This window comes from Lithobates pipiens, unplaced genomic scaffold (genome assembly GCF_037356315.1).
Source record: "Lithobates pipiens isolate NorthernLeopardFrog02 unplaced genomic scaffold, aLitPip1_a1.2 Scaffold_18, whole genome shotgun sequence".
In the NCBI taxonomy this organism is placed as follows: Eukaryota; Metazoa; Chordata; class Amphibia; order Anura; family Ranidae; genus Lithobates; species Lithobates pipiens.
Window position 1 is genome coordinate 283704990 of NW_027507758.1, and position 6142 is coordinate 283711131.

Sequence of the window (6142 nt, forward strand, 5' to 3'; positions counted from 1 at the left end):
TGCACTTGGATGGGCTGGGTGGAGGGGCTAAACCAAGATGCTAGCAGGTATCTGGGCTGATCCTGCTAACACTGTGTTTTTGGGAACACTAAACTACTAGTATAGATCTGATCAGATCAGCTATTGATTCGTTCAGACACTATACTACTAAGGGAGGTGTATGGTGCGTGCGTGGGTGTTAGCGCTACTGGTACTAATCTGATGCTGCCTGGGGCAGACCCTGACTGACGCTAAAACCTGACATCACCCATTGGGTGATCAGGGGGTTAAACCTTTATTTAGGTAATATACGGAAGGTACCTTGATGCTATAAAAAAAAACTAACTAACCAGTGTCTCCCGTAATACTAGTACTGTGATCACTGATGACAGGGGGTGATCAAGGGGTTAATCCTTTATTGGGGGGGTAGGGGGGTTAGGGGGGTACACTAAAGTTACCTGGGACTACCACTAACTACCCTAAAGCTGATTAGTGTCACAAATGACACCAGTATAGTGATCAGCGAAAGATCTGACTGTACTGGGTGACACAGTGACAGGGAGTGAAGCGGTTAACTGGGGGGGGTGACCAGGGAGTGACAAGTGTACCTACGTGTACTGGTGTTAGTGTAGTGTTGGTGCAACTTACTGTGAGATGTTCTCTCTCCTCTCTCTGGAACAAAAAGGATTCCACAGGGAGATTACATCAATTCCCCTGCCTGTGTTTTCACTTACACGGGCTTGGGAGGATTTCATTCACCAGAACCAATCAGCAGGTCCCTGGTGGCAAGAGCGTGCCCTGTACAGGTACGGGATTTCATGCAGCAGTGTCATTTTGCCACAGGAAATGTACGTGACACGGTCAGCAAGTGGTTAATCGCATGCATTTTTTTTTCTTTTATCTAGTGAATTGACTTTTACCCCTGTTTTGTGCGGTATTTGCCAAGCATTTTTGCCAAACATAAAGCAATAGTGAATTGACATTTGCAGGATTGATTGCAGTATTTGGGAAAAACCCTAAATACCGCATGTGATATGGTTCTATGAATGGAGTCCACTGTTGTTGGCATACACTGGTCTGGTGACACTGAGAATGGTGTGATGGTGATCAGAAAAACTGTTGCTGGCTGCACTGGTCTGGTGTGGTGGGAAAAGAGAGAGAGACTCCAAGCAGACCATAGTGTAGTAAAGCAATTTATTACGGTTAAAATAGACAAAAGTAAGTTGCACTCACAAACGTTGGATAATGAAAAGCATGTCTAAATAGTCAGTGTGAGAAGTCTGGCATCTGTTTGGGTGTGCTGGCCGGAAACCTCTGCAGCCTCATCAATACTCTGCTGAAGCCACTGTGTGGAAGCGTTGTGGAGATTGCTGAAGCCGCCGCTGGGAGACCCATGGAGCACCGCCAAGACACCTGTCAGGATGCTAGTGTGGGCAGGAAATGCTGTACATGTCACATATGTGTACATTGTGGTTGCTAATAAACTTGGCTAAGAGTTTTTATAAGTTAACTATGCTCTAAGCTGATATAACAAACTGTGGAAGAAAGTTTCAAATTTTTACTTCCCTGGCTCATGCAGTTTAAAGCTGATCTCCAGCTTTAGTTTCCAAGTAAATAGTTTGTTAAGACCAAGCTGACCCAAATTCCCTCACTAACATGTATGGTTGCTGGGTGTGCTGTATAAACTGTATGTAGCTGAGTGTGTTCCGATTGCCAGACAAGATTTTTCTATCTCACACCCAGAACAAAATAGCAAAGGTCTGAACGGCACTCTGCCCACCAATCAGAGACAGTTCCATCCCCCCTACAGTTAGAACACAGTTAAGCCCTTGATGGTCCCCTGGTGTTAACCCCTTCCTTGCCAGTGACATTTACACAGTAATCAGTGCATTTTTATAGCACTGATCACTGTATAATTGTCAATGGTCCCAAAAATGTGTTAAAAGTGTCCAATTTGTCCTCCGCAATATCATAGTCCTGATAAAAATCGCAGATCGCCACCATTACTAGTAAAAAAATAATAATAATAAAAATGCCATAAATCTATCCCCTATTTTGTAGACGCTATAACTTTTGCGAAAACCAATCAATATACGCTTATTGCGATTTTTTTTTTACCAAAAATATGTAGAAGAATACATATTCTAAACTTAGAAAATTCGTTTTTTTTTTTTAAAGTGGGATATTTATTATGGCAAAATGTAAAAGATAATGGGGTTTATTTACTAAAGGCAAATCCACTTTGCACTCCAAGTGCACTTGGAAGTACAGTCGCTGTAGATCTGAGGGGGACATGCAAGGAAAATAAAAAACATAATTTTTTCTTGTACATGATTGGATGATAAAATCAGCAGAGATTCCCCTCATTTCAGATCTTCCCCTCAGATCTACAGCGACTGCACTTCCAAATGCACTTGCAGTGCACTTGTAATGCATAGTGGATTTGCCTTTAGTAAATCAACCCCATTGTGCTTTTTTCAAAATTGTTACTCTTCTTTTGTTTATAGCACAAAAAATAAAAACCACAGAGGTGATCAAATACCAACAAAATAAAGCTCTATTTGTGGGAAACAAAGGACGTCAAATTTGTTTGGGTACAATGTCACACTTCTGTGCAATTGTCAGTTAAAATGAGGCAGTGCCATATCGCAAAAAATGGCCTGGTCATTGAGCAGCCAAATCTTGCGGGATTGAAGTGGTTAAATGAACTTGTAAGCCGCAATGAAATCAGCAGTGCAAATCGCACTGATTTTCGGCTTTGAAATCACCAGTTTGAACAGGGGCTTAAATATGTATTATTGAATACAGTGTTGCATTCATCTATGTCAAGTTCAACTATCCTGATTGCAGTGTAGCCAACCTACCAGATTGAAATTTACTGACACGACACCCAGAATTTACTGGCATTTCCAAAAAGTTACAAAATTACAGTTTTTAGTGCAAATTTCAGTATTTAGGCTACAAATAATGACAATATGCAATTAGCAATGTGATTTAAGGTAGATATTAAAGAAAAAAAGCATATTTCTTATTTTATTTTCAATATAGTAAGTACCGTATTTATCGGCGTATAACACGCGCATTCATTTTAAGAGGGAAGTTTCAGGAAAAAAACCTTTACATTTCAAATAAGGAACTTTGAAGCAAAATAAAGGTCAGTGCCCATCTGCAGCCTCACCATTGCCATCAATGCAGCGTGATCAATGCCCATCTGCAGCCTTACAAGTGCCATCAATGCAGCCTTATCAGTCCACATCAATGCAGCAGCCTCACCACTGCTATCAATGCAGCAGCCTCACCATTGTTTCAATGCAGCAGCCTCACCATTGCCTTCAATGCAGCAGCCTCACCATTGCCTTCAATGCAGCAGCCTCACCATTGCCTTCAATGCAGCAGCCTCATCAAGTAATCAGGAGACTGTCACTGTATGTAATCTGACGGCACTCATCCGGCCCCCCTCCCTGTCCCCTCCGAAGGCAGCTAAAATGGAAGTATTGGTGTATAACACGCACATGCTATTTGCACCCGATTTTCATGGGGAAAAAATGAGTGCTATACGCCAATAAATACAGTAAGAGGCTCGGGGGCAGGGCTCAGGAGGGCAGGAAATTAGAATGGATAGGCACACACATATGAAATTGAGCAGTGTGAACCTTCAGGTTACAATGTGGTGTATTGTACACTCCTATTACAGGTTCACAAGCAGCTCGGTATGACCCGGGTTTCGGATCATGCACATGAGACTCTGGCCGCTCCGCTTGGCTCCCTTGAACCATGACATCACACGATGCGCTTAGGCACCACCCCTGCCAGACCCGCCTCCCGCCAGTACCACCTGAACACACTGTAGTAGGGCACTTGGGTGGTCTCCGCCGACTCCGGACCTGTTCTGCGTATGAGCAGTTCCGAACCAAGCGTCACAGCCATATTTTTTTTACTGGCAGCCTTTTCCTCTTACGGTCATTTACTGGCAGCAGAAAAGTGCCCGTTTTTTACTGGCTGCCAGTAAAAATACTGACGGTTGGCAACACTGCCTGATTGGATTTTTGCCCATAATTATTTATTATCCTGGGATAAGGGTGGCATTAAAAGTGTCTACAGTAGATGCATGTACAATCCACTGAATCATTTGATTATGATCACAAAGTAAAAAAAAAAAAAAAAAAAAAAAAAAGGGATTGCTACATAGCCAGGTTAAAAAGAATACATATGAATAGTTAAAAGGCTGAAACGAAAGGTTTTTGATTGATTGCATTTGTGCTATAGCACTTATGTAATCATATCATCTCTTTATTTTCAAGGTGACAGGGAAAAATTAAATCTATGTTTAAAAAAAAAAAAAATGAATGCATGTGCTGCCATCTTTTTAAAATTGTGGCCTTCATGTTCCTGTCATTCTTTGTTGTAGCAACCAGAACTGAAGAGTGAAGAGAGCATGTGGTCCATTATTTGAACAAGGATAATATTCAACTAAGCCAGCAGCACAGCAAGTTGGTCCTCATATTTTGCCAGTTTATTGTAATCTTTATATGTTTTTCAAATGGTATGTCCATCTGTGCCATCAATAGAAGAGCTCAGCTACTGCCAGAAACAGCACTTGTGCAAGAAAGTAAATATAAAAAAAAAAAAAAGGTCAGTTCTTCTTCTGTCTAATGGATGTCAAGTCACTTATGTGGACCTTTTTACTGGAGAAAAATATAGTTAAACAAATGGTGATATTGTTTGCAATATGGGAAATATGACTGGTGCCACAGATGTAAGCTTGTAACACTATCATTTTAGTTTTACACACAGTTGTATTTAAATCATTGCTAACACTTAGTTTTTTTCCTTAGAAAGTCTATTTAAAATGCAGATATAAACTTAGCTAGCCGGTGGGTACTGCATGTAGACAGCCTATTTAATTCTATGGGGGTGCAGCGGCTGCACAGATACAGCTGCTCACCCTAAAGTGACAGGTGTGAAGGTGCAGGTGAGTGGCCGCCAAAAGCAGACACTGTGCACACACACACACATGCACCACAAATAAAAAGCTTACCTTGACCTGTCCATTTTGATGGAAAAAGAGACATAATTGAGTATTTATGTCCTTGTAAAACCTTATTGTGCATTGATGATTTGAGGTCTAGCATGCTATGCATGTCATTATTATAGTTGTTTCTGTGTTATTAAAGCATAATGCACTAGACCTGGCACAAATAACCATTGGTTACACAGTTTAACAAACTTCTGGAGGCAACTAATATTTCCACTGACAGTGCCCAAAACTAATTTGATCATGGGAATACACTCACGGGCCACTTTATTAGGTATACCTAATTCAATTGCTTGGTAACACAAATTGCTAATCAGCTACTTACAGGTCTGTACTGGCCATCGGGACTATCGGGAGTTTCCCGATGGGCCAATAGCTCAGTGGGCCTGTTTCAGTGACAGAAATGCACTGACACAGGCACAAATTGGGTCTCTCAAGTGAGATTTCCAAACTGGTAGCTAGCCACTTGTCACCTTGTGTGTAGCAACCAGTGACGTCAGGCAAACAGACACAGAAGGAGGCCCAGCATTCACAGCGGAGCAGGATTTAACTTTCTTGCTGAAAAAGCAGCCAATGGCTGTGCAGAAACAATGGTTTCCAGCCAATGAGGATGTAGCAATATTCCTGCATGATGTTAGCCCTCCTACTTCACTTGTTCGCTTGTTTTTGTTCATGTTTACAAAAATTAAAGTGGGCCGGTCAGGATGAAGTCCAGGGCCAAATTTTTGTCCCAGTCCAGCCCTGGCTAATCACATGGCAGCAACTCAGCAACGTGCTTGCTGAAGTTCAAACTGAGCATCAGAACATGGAAGAAAGGGGATTTAGGTGACTTTGAATGTGGCATGGGTCTTGGGCTGGTCTGAGTATTTAAAAAAAACTGCTGATCTACTGGGATTTCCACACATAATTATCTCTAGGGTTTACAGAGAATGGTCTGAAAAAGAGTGGCAGTTGTGTGGACGAAAATGTCTTTTTGATGTCAAGGGTCAGAGGGGGATGGGCAGACAGGTTCGAGATGATATAAAGGCTACAGTAACTCAAATAACCTCTCATTACAACTAAGGTATGCAGAATACCATCTCTGAATACACAACACATTGAATCTTGATGCAGATGGGCTACAGCAGC